We start from the raw sequence: 15,692 nt of genomic DNA on the forward strand, positions 1-15,692 counted from the left end.
TGTACCAAGAGCAGAATTAAATGCAATATGCAAAACCATGAAGCTTAATTATATGAGCTTTTTATAATATGACCTGAAAGATATAATCGACTTTTGCATAAAACTGTTTCAGAAAGTTTTTCTGGTTGAAGACTTCTTAAAGCTCTTGGGCGAAATACTTAATTCGAAAAGCGGATAACTTAATTAATTATCTTATCTGGACATCATACAAAGTCTTCAGCACAATATAGGTACCAACATGATATTATAGGTGAGCAAAGTGTATAGTAATACCTATACAAATAATTGCAAGGTACCTAAATATAACAGAATACATTTGTGTCGTCATTTCGCACGTGCGATATAGTCGTAATTCGTCGTCGCCGCGTTCCCGTGTGCCACGCTGTAGTTACACCAATTTACTTGTACAAATATGTATAATGCTACCTGCTACAGATGCGACTATGAGATTACTCATTGTTATAATACGTTGTTAATTGGTCTGCTCTTGACAAAATGTTTGTTTTATGGCTCTAAATGTAGCGGTTTGGGTACATCACAGGCTGATACGGATTGTACCGAAAGACACAATAAAAACTGTATTGTTTAAAACTTTTTGCAAGCTACCTACTTACTTACTTTCTAAAGTATGTTTTTTTCGTGATTCAGGTGAACTAAAGAAAAAGCTCTATCGTAAAATTGCAATATTCAACGCTTGACTGACTAATCACTGTTTAATAAACAGCTAGGTTACCCTTATCCAGCGTAAAGTTAAACAAAGTATATAATTATGTAACGGAAAGAGCCGTGCCACACAGCGTCCATCTATTGAATTAGTAAAGTCTGTCAAAGTGCATCGCCGAGGCACAAAGGTCGTTGCGTGGGAAATAGAGGGTGGTGGGGGCGCCGCCCGGCATCCCCCTCCGCCGGTCTCGTGGGCTTGCACCAACTTAGCTACGGCTCCAGAAATTTGTTATGACGCATCCCAATGCGTCAAAGACAAGATATATTTTGTTTGAGTACGGAATATTTGGAGAGTATATAGCATAAAGTTAAATAACCCTGTTTTCGTGTGCAATTTTGCTTATACTAAGCATTTCGTTCTGGGTTATACATGTTTTTCCGTTTTGTTTTTAGAAATTAAACCTAAGTTTTTGTCTCCAATTGCACGACTTATCGACTGGTTTTACTGAAGTAACTTAATCATTCAGGTTAATTTAGTTACTTTAATATCAGATAATAAATAAAATAAAATAAAATAAAAAAGCCTTATATTTCCAGTAATAAAAACTATCTACATTTTTGTTTTTTACCTAAACTAAATTAACAAAACAGTAAAGACTATTATTAACTATCTAAATTGAAACTATTTAATTTTTATTTACTAATTTGCTAATTTGAAGCCCGTAGGCAGTAACAATTTCCGATAATATTCAGTCAAATATCAGATAATATTCAGTCTTTAATGGTCTCTTCTGTTAGTCCTAATTTATTTAATTGGTGATCAATAGAAAAAAGTAAGACAGATCATATTAGAATTCAAACAATAATTTAATAGTTTTACTTTCATATGATTGCGTAACATTTATGGTCTCATAGCTTATTTTGAAATGTCCTGCTAAATATTAATCAAGTCACAACATACTGGGCGCTCACACAAAAAAATATCATGTCTGTTCTGTTTACTTGTACCCGTCCAATTCGATTAATGTACCTGCTTGTACTAACATTAACTTACAATTTAAATAGAATATGAATGAGAAGTGAACGACGTAGTATTTCATATGTAACCATACATAAGCATGGCTATAATCATTTATGTTTACTGGAAGCGCACAAAAAGGCGGAGAGCGGTTATTTTCAAAGCGTTGCGTGTGAACAGGGGTGACGCATGGCTGTAGTCTGAAGTCTAGACATTATATTATTATAAGTGATGCTAGAGGGCGCGCCTCATTGCACCGCAGCTGTTCACTTGTTTACCACATTAACACGAACCACTAATTAATCCCTTATCACTATTGTTCTAAATATCCGTACCAAGTTATAATTTGCAATCAATTTGTAATTAAATGTTTATCCTCGCGCACCTCATTAATCAGTTTTAACTTTCTATGTTCAAGCTTATAGTTTTTGCTGCCTTTGCGACGGTTTTTGCGTAGTATGCAAGTGGCTGTCGTTGTTGGTTAAAAGTGTCAAACAAAAACTGTTTTTGTGTTTTGCACAAAAGAGTTCAGTGATCCCTCTTTAGTTTAGCACCTATTCCGTATTGTTCGGTATACGTAACATCGTCTGCTTAGTATTGTTGAGTTGACAGGGCAATGACGTTGGCGGTTCGGTGCAGCGGTTCGTGCCCCCCTCGTCTCCACCCCTGAGCCCCCTCGTAGCCGACGGTCGACGCTCTCTAAAAGGAAAAAGGAAGCTAAAGGATAATCTATCACGCCCGAGGCCCGACTCGATAAAAATGAACGATTATAACACACTCACAATCGATGGTTTCAGAACAGTAGTAGTGATAAGTAATGTTGTTTGTCAAAGCGTCCTTTGTTTGACGGCACTATGATTGCATAGATTAGCAGCCTTGTAAAGTATGAATTTTAGATGCTAGATTAAGAGGGGTTTACCTTTGTTATCCTTAAAATATGTCGTGTCTGCGAACGTGCGTTTACAAAAGGCTTTCAGGTAGGCGAAGCTTTGAGTATAACAATTATGGTCTACGAATATTAGGGATACAATTGGGTACATTACTCTTTGACCTGCGCAAGTTAAGGTGTACTAAGTTCAGAAGGGTGCATGCGAATTCGGCGCCGGCACGTCGAGTTCAACGGCCGGACGTAGACCTGGAGCTACGCCGTAGACCAGTAGCTCCCGTGTGGACTACACACGATTAAACCTCATCGTAAACACGCTGATTTTGTGTGACATACCCTTTGTGTTTAGGATGTAGCGACAGACGGTAAAGTTACGTGTTTTATTTTCAAGTTGCATTGGACCGACTTTAGGAGCTCTTACCGGTATTGTTTTAATTGGGTAGAGATGTAAAGAAAAAAGTTGTAGAGATACGGGGCAAAGCTGGAAAAAATCCTTCTCTATCTTTCAAAGATAGTGATGCGATTTTTATGAAAAGATTAAGATATAAAGAAAACACATATAAAGAAACAGATAACGACGGTCTATGACTGTAACATGATGCATAACTTGGTAAAAAAGATTTTTCAATTTTTGTTGCTGAAATTTTCACTTTATCGCTATTATTTATTAGTTAGTGTTATCAAGTGAAAGTGCAACGTGTTTATGAATATTTAGCTATGATGGCTTGCACTTTTTCCTATAACGGTAGATTGCAAATCGTGCAGTTTTAAAATGAGTGTCTCGCACGTTTTTGAATTTGTTACTCCTTTTTGAAAATCTTTACAATAGTGTCTGGCATGGGTTGATGTAGTTTTTGTTACTATGTCTGTAGTATATTTGCTTATCTTTTTGTCCTGTAATGTTTTTGCATTGATGTGGTCGCAAGATCCCGCCAACCCATTGGTTTCATAATTGTTCTTTTGTTAGGTATATCTTCATTTGTTTTACCTATTCATATTAGAATTGACTTCAATATAATAGGAAGTTAGACAAATACAGATAGGAATTTAGTGTAGCTCAGTTTTTTCGTCTCAAAATTACACTTCAAGCGTGAGTCACTTATATAATTGTACAGGAGCACAATACATTTTTTGCGCCTTTCATATTCTTTATGTTCCTTGTTGATTTAGATGTTAAACTGTTTGGTCACTTTTCAAGATGTTGAAGAGGAAGGACCCCTGCGGGTTTATACAAAATGTCTATGGAAGCTTACCGAGCCGTGTCCGTTAGAACTAGAAACGTGCAATGTCGTTTTAATAGGAGACATAATGTAAAGGAGGTTTTTTGGATGTGGTTGCATTTTTAGTCTCAATAAATTGTTTGTTAGTTTTGGTTATTTATTTATTGTCTGAAAGGGCTTCGAGGGTTAGGTGGTACCTGCATGTATAGGTTATGTGTTCACTCTAATCTACTGAAATACAGGTTCTAGTTACATTATCATGTAAACAATTAGTGATTCTGTATCTGTACCTAGATTCAGCCACAGGTTTCACCCATTTGGGTAAAAGTAGCCTATAGCCTGCTTTGTGTGGGCTATCTAGAATCGAATTAAACATTCCTGACGTTAGCTTGTGCAAACAAACTATTCAGCATTATTAAGTAAAGTTCTGATAACGTATTTCTATGTAGGATAGCAAATCAACATTTTGAAATCTAGCAATGTCCCTTAACATGTCCTTAATACTGTAGGTACTGCATTTTCTATATAAGTACCATTAGTCACAGCTTGGAGGACAATAGAGTTAGTGCTTGGTATAAAATTATACGAACAATACAAAAACTTTTTACCTAGCCACTTATTCATCTATCATAGCACAGTAATTATTACGTAGTCCTCGAGACAACATTAGTAGTGCATCTTAACTAGTTTCTATTCAACGTCAGACGGTGTGTTACAAAAAATGTATTGCTATATCAAAAAAATCGCCAAAAAAGATGTCTGGCTAGTGATCGCTTCTTAATGCCATCGGAAATAATACCAGTTTGATTAATTTATTGAACCAGACGATGAATAACCAAGTTGGCGTCTTTTATTTGCATTAAGCCTTTTTGTCAAGTCTCGCATTAATTGAAAATGGTCCAGTCTTTATATATTGCCTCTTTAAATTATACGTCACGACTTTCGTAAATTGTTATTATTTTCATAGACGCAGCTTTTCTTATTAAATGACTACTTTAAGTATTAATTCAAGCACCCACTTCGATGCAAAGTGTCTACTTAATATATTTCTTTTGATTTATTCGTAATAAAGAAGATGGATCAAAATTGCCCCACGTCCTATAACAATGTGACGTATCTCAAAAAAAAGATAAAAATGTTTAAAAAAATATGGCATACTCTCTAATTTATTTTTTTCACAACTTCATACGAAAAAAATGCTTTAAAAATTGTTCAGGCGCTGTTATGAAAACATCGTTCATAGGACTATTTATGGACGATTTTACTAAATTATTTTTTTGTTTGATGGGGTATACCACACAGGTGGTCCCATAATCATCAGGTCAGGATCTGATGATGGAAACCCTGAGAAATCCAGGGCAACTTTTAAAAGTTGTAGGCATGCGCAGGATAAAAACTTGACTATGAGGTGTATGACTGGTAAAACTATGCAACAGTGAAGGTTTGGAGCTGACCTGATGATGGAGACGAAAAAAGGTCGAGGGAAATCAACAACTGAATATGTAAACTACCTCGTGTTTGGGCTTATATTATTCGTATTGATGAGAACCTTAAACTAAAGCGAAAAAAACTATTCTTCCATCATCATATCCTGACCTGATGACTATGGTACCACCTGTGTGGTATACCCTATCAAACCAAAAAAATATTTAATAAAATAAAAAGACCAAATACGCAGTAGTTTTTATATTCAGTTGTCGAGTTACCTCGACCTTCTCTGGTCTCCATCATTAGGTCAGCTCCAAACCTTCACTGTTGCAAAGGTCTATTCAATACAAATAATATAAGCCCAAACACGAGGTAGTTTACATATTCAGTTGTTGATTTTCCTCGACCTTTTTTCGTCTTCATCATCAGGTCAGCTCTAAACCTTCACTGTTGCATAGTCTTACCAGTCATACACCTCATAGTCAAGTTTTTATCCTGCGCATGCCTACAACTTTTAAAAGTTGCCCTGGATTTCTCAGGGTTTCCATCATCAGATCCTGACCTGATGATTATGGGACTACCTGTGTCGTATACCCCATCAAACAAAAAAATAATTTAGTAAAATGGTCAATAAATAGTCCTATGAACGATGTTTTCATAACAGCCCCTGAACAATTTTTAAAGCATTTTTTTAATATGAAGGTGTGAAAAAAATAAATTAAAGAATATGCCATATTTTTTTAAACATTTTTTTTTTTTGAGATACGTCACATTGTTATAGGACGTGGGGTAATTTTGTATGGATTGTGATCCGTCTTCTTTATGATAATACGGTATTAGAAGCGCAGGTTATTCAGATCATTTTACGTGTTTACCTTCATAGTATTCAAAATAAAATGTGAAAGGAAATCTAAATGTTACATATTGACTCCCAAACTGCTTGAATTTGGCGCAGAGCTTTATATTGATTCAAATGTCATAACCATTTATGGAAAACTAAAATACGATTAAAGAGCTAGATAAGACTTATGACGAATTTGCTGTTAAAATAGGCGATAATAGGCATTCATTTTTGTCGCAATTTGCAAATCCTTTCTTACAAATACGTACTAAAGCTAAAGTCTACACACGATCATAATCCATATCGCACGTTTTGCGGTTACGAGAAATATAAAATATTTTAATTTTAATAGTGAGGAAGCTGCAGAGCAATGCTTTAGGTGGTTCATAAAACTAGTCGTGTGTCCCAAGTTTATGATTATCTCTGCGCTGGCGTATGAGACGGATAGCCCGGACAGTTTGCATAGGATATCTCAGATATTGTGGAACGAAGCCTGGTTATGACTGGCCGAGACGTGAGAAAATTGACTATTGGCATAGTATTTGTGCAATCTTACATGTAATTGCTACACAATATTTCTTAAGGTTGGTTTTTATAATTATTACGTTTGTGCAAAACAATACTGTTCCTTTGTTAGCATTGTGTATGTATCTGTTTTAATTAGTTGTTGTCTTTCTTACAAAACCATTTATTAAATGACGTTCGAAGAAGGCTATAGGGTTTTTGAAAGTTGCAAAAAGTTCAGTTGTTGTAAAGTTAGCTACATGGCAAGTTGTTCGCGGTTCTGGCTGAAGATAACAAGGAGTGGTCGTCGTATTCTTCTGAACAAGATAAGGTCGACTGCGCAATTCGTGCCACGTCCTCGCTTGTGTTCTGGCTTTATACAATATCTTATTTCAGTAAACTGTTTTTAGAGGAGCTTCTGTAAATTGGGCGCTCTCAAACTACTTTGAGGGAACCAACGTTCTATTATACATATGCCTTCTATTATAGTATTGTTTTGTACCACCAAAAATATGTAGGTAGGTATATTTCTTAAGTAGAAGCGTAGGAGTCTCAATGACAATTTTGATATGGACATCTAATACGGAGGTTCAGACATCAATTTTGGAAGAACGACAACACTTTGTGACAGTTCACGTTCCGTTCTGAGAATCTAAGGAGGTAGGTAGATACCTATGCGACGTGTTTGTGTTACCAACTATTGATTGAAGGGGTTGAGCGGTAGGGTTGTCAAATCAGCGTACGTAATGTCTTTGGTGATTAATGCTGGCTTACAAATGGTACCTCAGTTATTTGGTATGATAATGAGGGATGCTACGAGAGACTCAGGGACGGTTACGTATGAATGTAGATAAAATGTCAACACCTACGAATTGATAATCCTACCAAAAGTGTATTTTTGTTTACAATTAAATTCCTTAGATAAGTGAGCGTACAAGCTAGAGGTAGCGGCTGTTACTGAAAAACAAAACGAACTCCACATCAATGATATTTCAGGATGATGAAACTCAAATCAATCATGATATAAGTACCCTTAAACAGTCACCTAGTACAGTTCTTTATTAAGATATATCAAGTGCGGCATAAAGACGTGGAACAAGACTAACTGCACACAGCACTAACCGATGCACTGTGTAAGCTTACACTTTGCGGCCACTTACTGGCCTACACACTTGTTCGTTTTTGCATGAGTCCCGTGTAATCATAAGTAGGGCTCTTCCACTATGGGACTAGTTTAAGCTCGTAAAGAATTTTCTTTTGTAATTATTTCGTTTATTGTGTGTTATGGATTTTAGACGAGTTCTTAATGTTCTTCTTCTTTTTGAGTGTTCTTGTCTTCAGCACAACTATGTTTTTCCATCCCATTCTTATCATTTTCTACCTTCCTTGATTTTACAATTAGTCTATTTAACTTACTTATCTGTTGCATTTGATAGCATTACTCATATTAAGTGTTACCCGTCGCCATTTCATGCCTAACTGGTACATACATAGTACATATTTACACACGTACGTACACAGGGATCGTTTGTTGGGTGGATCCTTAAAACTTAACAAAATTAATATGTTCTACTAGGTGAATTATTTTAGGGACACATGTAACTTACTTACATGTCTCCCTACAAAAAGTCAGATCTAGATATTCACTCGTGCAGTTTTTTGTGTGCTATTTATAGAGCGTCGAACAGTATAAACCAGTATTATATAAATAGGTACACTTATATTATTATATTGTCGGTTATTACAAACGTGATACATTTTGTAATGAAATGTCTAATAAATGGCTAGTTTGTATAACTAACAAAAAATTACAGACATATTTTTTGTCGAATGTAATTTGCAACTCGTAAATGTAATTTTGCCTTTATACAAATAAATTGTGTCTAAGAAAGTAACCGATTACAAAACGGTGCATCGTACTGAAAACTTACTTTCGGTGTCTGAAAATAATTCCTCACGTTTTTAGTTTAAATTATCGGGCTTGCATAATTTTGCATGACTACAGGTTTACCTACCTACAGCAAAGTTTCGAGAAAATCATAAGATTAATGTAAAGTTGGTTTCAAAGTTGAACACTGTTTTTTTCACAAAATACATATTAGCTATATTGTCACAACCCTTTATGCAAAAGCTCGAAAATCGCTTAAAAATAGTCTGGTCTTAAAAAAAGTCTGGTCCTACGCAAGAGTGCTTTGTGAACGGACCCTTACAGATTCCTACAATCAATAATAAGGGAATTACACGCACGCTCTACAGCTATTTGTTTTTACCTTTCTATGCTTGTGTTTAGGAACCCGGAATTTATTATCTAGTACATAAACTTTGTATGGGAAAACACCGAAACGCTCTGATCTGCGGTGAAAGCTTTCATGTACACGTAAACTAACGCAAGTAAACAGATATTGGTTAAAGTTAAAATGTTATGCGGAACACCGTTGGTAAATACGTCTATCTCATTTCCATATTGTGAGATTTTAAATCATTTGCGTAGCTAAGTACTGTGTTAATATAAATACATAAAATACATCGAGTATAAATGGAAACCATTTCCTGAAATTAAAAGCTTTCTATATTTTTTGGGTGTTTTACCTACTGGCTCTTTAGGTAGGTAGGTTGTTTTCTATTATTAAATCCTACATCGTATATGAACCATTGCTATGGCAATCGCTTTACAGATGTGATATGCAGATGGATTCCACGCTTCCCTCGGGTTCATAATCTACACTGTTATTATTTAAACTGAAAATCTAATCATTAAACCAGGTTCCCACAGCTGACAAGCCCACAAGAATGTTGGCTCTTCGGGAATCCTTTTCCAAATAATTAATGCGATAAAATAGTGGTGTGCGCTTGCGCCGACCGGGACGCGTGACGAGAGCGCGCGCGCGGTCACGACGCATGCGCGCCGCAAAACGACCACAGAGGCCGCACGCGCGACCCTTCCCTTACCACAATCGCTTACAACGATGTTTTGTTTAGAACTGTGTACATTTCTGCTGATATGAATGGTATTTTATGCTTTAAGACATTAATTAAGTTACACTAGGCGTGACTGGACGACTTTTAGCTTTTCACTTTGTATAACAATGTGACGTGGTTAAAACTCCAGTCTTTAGATTGCTTTTTCTTACACTCCAATTTCAACGACTAATCAATACTGTATTATGAAAAAACTTGTCTATTATCAAAGCAAAACCATCAATGTAAATAGCATAACACAAAAGAAACACTGGAACAAAATAGACGGAAATACGCGCGAGTAAGAGCACCGTGTGTCTCTACATCTATGGCCCTCTATTCTATTAAATCAGGACGCTGGCCAGCTATGCATGCATCTTTTACGTACGAACGCTTTTTGCGATTCATGCTATGCAAAGTTATTCCAGATTTGAGGCAGAAACAAGTAAAATAGGGCCCTCTAAGACTTTGTTGGTGGAGTATTAAAACTCCGAAAGTGTAGGATCAAGCGCAGGAGTTTATAATGAATTAATTTAATAGGCGCCTAGTAAGGTAAACTCTTAAAGTAACTTGTATTAATTGTTAAAGAGCTGAGCTGCTAATTTAAACATCGGCTAATATAATTTTACGTTTTCTTATTTGTTAAACAGGAAAATTGTCTTTAAATAATTGCCCTATTTTCCACCCTGTTTTAGTTATTGAAGGAGACTCTATTAAAGTAGGTACCTTCCGCTTCTTCCGGAATATGGAAATATGGAAACTGGATAATATTTATAGGTATCTACTATATAATATTTGTTACATGAGTGAAACAATTATCCATGTAATTTTAACACAATATTAAAAACCGAAGTAACTATTCTTAATAGATTACCGTCATGGAATTTAATGACTTCGATGGTATTTAGATACAATTGTTAAGATGGGTACTCTCCTCTCAGTGAAAATGATGTCACATTCGTTGTCTTTAAATACACATAAGTCATAAAAACGCACACAACACGAGTCATTTAAAACTGATCATTATGGCGTTGGCTGCATTATTGCTACAAAAACAAACTGGTTTTAAAGATGACAGAATCGGGAATCCAATAAAAGGCATTGTCCGTTAGATTTCCTATCCTTTCCCACGGATTTCTAGTTTCTTAGGATTCTTAAATGCCAAAATATCGTTTGATTTTAAAAGCTTATTTTATTTTTCGATGTGACCTAACATACTAAGTGTAGGCACCTAATAAATATTAAACATTTGGCGGTGGTGTTGGGATAATTAACGCCAATTAAAGACGACCTAAATTAGGGGAACAAGAACTAATGGGAAATTATTATGTAGGTACTTCAGGAAAGCGGACTTTTTAAAGTTTTTTTTTTAAATAAAGAATTTCTTTGTTTCACAATTAGGATTATAAATTGCCAGTTTGTTACATTCTGATTTCTAAAGTTAAATCGAATCTTTTACGTCTGTCATTCATTAGTTTGTGCTTGTACACATTCATTCATAAAGTACGTATTACAAGTGTGGTCATAAGGCCGGTTCAGGACAGCTGGCGGCTTCTCAGCCTCTATTGGAATGTCAGTCGCGGTAACTAATGCTGCATGCTGTCTGTTACTGCCCTAACTGACGATTGTGCGTACACGTGCCGCTAAGGCTTCTAATTAACACAACCTTTATATATTTCATTTTTAATTTGTACTGTGTTCGATTTAATGACGTCACTATTTATATGGGTGCATAAATATTCACATTTAAATAAACTAAGGTGTCCCCCTTAGTTTAAATGTGAAGATGTGAAGATGTCTCGATGTCAAAATATGCTACTGATAATTAAGTAATCTAAGTAATTTAGTTCGAATTGTGCATAGGAAAACCTCTCATAAATAAAGTATTGAAATTGATTTGCAATTCATGTCTGTCATAGGCAATTTCCTTTGAATTATATTTAAAAACATTATAGATTTATGATCAAATGAATAATAATGATAATATGAATATTAAATTACTATTTTCATCTTACTTTCATATATTCTGTCAATATTTTGAAATTAAAATGTTAAAATATTGTTATTTTGTAAGTAGCATCAGTTTGTATCGGAGGCGCGATATGTTGAATACTGTCAGTGCGGAGTGAGGCGTGTGACACCGGACAATGCAATTCAATTCGCATGCCAGTCTGCGGCTTCATTGCTGATGAGATTTTTGTCCACTAGTCACTCTCGCGTGCCCGCAGACTATAACAACACATCGTTTTAAATTCACTACAAAATACGCAGCCGAACCGCGATATTCAACCCCTAATTGCTTAACCTCCGCTTATTTAATTTCCATACACATTTTGTGCACATGAATACGTCTCAATTAGTCACAATTAATTATACAAATGAGTACGTTCTTATCGTAACGTTATCGACGTAACTTCTGAACCAGTATGCGGACAGACGCGGCTTTCTACATGCGAAATGAGAAGCTTTACTCACGCCCCGTCACACCGTCTCGCATTAATTACTGAACAAATTATACGTTCTTTATCACCATTCTTTTTTTTAATAACAGGCATTGTTGTCCATTCGTGCCAAGAAACGATTCTGTTCAGCCAGTGACTGATTTAATTCGATTTCCACACGACTCGCCGCTGACGTATGGTGGAACGTCTTCATCACTCCTCCCAGACGGCTTAATTTTAAAATTCTTGGAGCTTTGTTTCCCAGTACTGGATTGTGTGGTAAAATAAAACGTTATTGGGCTTCCGGTTACCTTGTTTATGGGGTTACGTGACAGTAAGTAGGGTATCTGCACTTGTATTTCGTTTCAAAATGTTCTTGCGATGTCACTGAAAATAAAGAATTAAGTAGTTAATTATTTTGGGAAATGCTTTTACGTGGTTTTTCGTGCAATCGGAAAGGGGTATGATTTAAGCTGTCACCAATTTAATTCATTTTGTGTTTCTTAAATAATAGGGTTTGCCCTCAAAATAGTAGATTTGTCACCAAATGTAGTCACCAAACAATATAAAATCATTTCCACAATAAATTACCGAAAATCATGGAGATATGGGGTCAAGTACCAAATAAATGATTTTGTATGTATTATAATAGGTTTGTCCTAATAGTATTTAAGCAAACTAATTTAAAGAGATCACCAATAAATCATATATTATATCACTAGAAAATTTCATGAAGGTCTAAAAATGTAGGGTGGTCGTCATCATCATTTCAACCAAAAGAGTCTACTACTTAACTGGCCATGTGCCTCCCCCCAAGGGCTTTAGTTTCCACAGGTAGTATAAATATATTTAAATTAAATTTCTAGCTGAATAGTAAATAAAACAATTAATCAAAGTCAAAATAATCAATATTTATTGTTAAAAATCTCACTGCCCGCGCCCCGCATCGTATGATCGTACCTACAACCAACCTACAACCCATTCGTTGAGGCCCGAAAGCGCGCCAATTTGTCTCCCTTCCCTTCCTCTTCCCTTTGAACATATTTTTATTAAAATTATAAACTGATGTATTAAATTGGTAACGAATACATTATTTTAATAACTGAACGAAATAAAATGTAACTACTGTATTGGTGACAAAATAACAAATAAAAAGGGGTCGCAGTCAGGGATCGATTAATCGATTTATTTGGTGACAGATCTACCATTTTGAGCACCAAGCTATTATTTAAGTAATAAAACTATTATTATAAGAACGAAGTTTATATTCATGTAATGCACTACAATTTTATTGGTAATCCATCTCATATTTTACACATTATATTAACAATAATTCGCTAATTCATACCTGGGAACACTCTTTGTTTATCTGAGAACGAAAATATTTCGTGGCGATAGATCTATTTATTAGGTGATACAACTTGATGACAAATATAAATTTTGGTGACAAAAAATATAGTTCCCATCGGAAAGTATTCATGACCAATAGTTATATAGATTTTCAATTGCGCGCAGTAATTTTAAAATAGAAATGCAGCTTATTTACCGTTTGCTTTTCAGGTATTTTTTCAATTCTGTTTTTTTTACTTTTCTTATTGATTGCCCTCTATTTTTCCAAGATGGACTAATATCAGTTTTTACAGAAATAAATAACGTCATCTCCGGTCTTGGGCGGATGTCGTTTTTTTTGTAACTTAAATACTTACCATGTACGTACATGCTACTGAGGTGTATCAATCACGATATCTCAATAGGCATATAAAGCCATCTATTAAAAGCAATAAATAGAATAATATAAATTTTATATAGAAAAACACAGCAGCCGCCGCCGTCGCCCGGTGCGACTGCTAGACACAGACAGATTGCTAATTAACTGGTAAACACTGTTCAAAACGCTAATTTTGTTTACTTCATTGGTGATACCGCGTTCAAACTAGGTGCACTTAACTAAATGAGTGTAAACGCACCTGGGAGGCACCTGCATCTTGATTAGTGATTGCACTTAGCTCCTTTAGCTTGCCACACTGGATTAATACTTGCGTATCAGCAAATGTGAGGTTATAATTAATTAAATGACTCCGCAAGGTTCGCTAGCGCCCTCTGCAAAACGATTATTATCTTAACTGTCATTTTAGACAGGTTTTAATAACAGTTATTAAAACGGCCACTATTATATTGCTTTAGTTTTACGCGTTACCAGATCTTTTATTATTATTAGGCCGCCCCAGTGACTTTGTCTAGTGCTGGCTTAACTACTTCAGAATAAGGTCCGGAATTGGTATAGATAAAGTCGTATGTAGTATCTATAACGAGAGAGTAATAAGTTTGAATAAAATAAACTCAGTATACATACGTCTACCTCTTCTGGGTAAAGAGGGCAGACGATAGAGCTTATCCTTAAATTCATAAATATACCTAATTATTTAGATATTAATACAAACGTAACCACAGTACTAAATTGAAACAAACTACGTCTGTATTTAAATATTATCCGGGTGCACGGAGTAGTTCCCACGGGACTCGGGTGAACCCACCGGCAGAAGCTAGTTCAGAAATAAATAATTACACCATCATAACATTTTTAACCCAAGACAGAAGCAAATTATAATTTAATTGAAAGTTACAACTGAATTTTACAACGAATGTAATAAGCACCTATTAATTGGAAATGACTTAAGTAATTTGTGGCAATAATCGATGTTAACTTTTGCAAAATGGTTACTTAATTAAGTAAGATAATAAATTAGATGGGTAGGTATTTCATTAACTACCTATAGTTCATAAGTAATTGAAGGCAGGCTAAGTACTTATATAAAATGTTTTTTTAATGCTTATAATTATTAAATACCCCGGTACCTACTAATTTATTTATTCTTCTATCCATCTTATTTAAGTAGATACAGTTACGCATCAAATAACTTTGCGTTTCAGAAGTTGGCGTTTTCACGCATTTGTTCGTACAGTTCGTGTAAAAGCAAAACTTACAAAACGCGTGAGCCGTCTGATGACTACATAATTTTAGAAACCCAAGGTTATTTCGTCCAAACTGCATTATAAGGTGTTGGGCTTTTAAGCTGGGCAGGAATTCTAGATAATGATTTATATCCGTATAAATTATAAATAATGCGATAAGTAGTTTTACTATATAATGTAAAGCTTCCTGCGGTAAAGTTGCATCGATTAATGTAACATTCATGTAATTTTTTTATTAATACTTGTTACCTTAACAAGTTTACCGTTATAAAAATAACTGAATGACGTTCAAGAGTTTTATGAAACAATATGAATTTAAATAAACAAACCCCCTTTTTAAATTTATACACATTTTTATAAAACTAGCTTCGCTTAGTACCAAGTTAAAAGGCGTACCTAATTATAATAAGTTAATAATTGAAAAAAAAAAAAAAAAACAATATGGGCTTTAGGATGCAAGGTGTAATGTAATGTTGATATTTTTATAATATCAAAATTTGATATCTATGATAATGTCTCTTAATAAATGTTATCAATTCATGAGGAAGGCATAGGTAAATATAAGCGTTGCTCGTAGTTTTTCTTGTTGCATTCCTAGGTCAGCTTGTATGAACTGCACTTCTTTGGTATTTTTGTCTGAAAAAATTCTTGTTGTATCTATTGGTGAAAACTGCTTATAAATCCGGTAGTACGATAGGTAGGTAGGTAGGGGGTAGGGGGCACTTAGGTTTCATACCTAAGCACTTATATTAATTGATTG

Source organism: Helicoverpa zea, chromosome 7 (assembly GCF_022581195.2).
Source record: "Helicoverpa zea isolate HzStark_Cry1AcR chromosome 7, ilHelZeax1.1, whole genome shotgun sequence".
Lineage (NCBI taxonomy): Eukaryota > Metazoa > Arthropoda > Insecta > Lepidoptera > Noctuidae > Helicoverpa > Helicoverpa zea.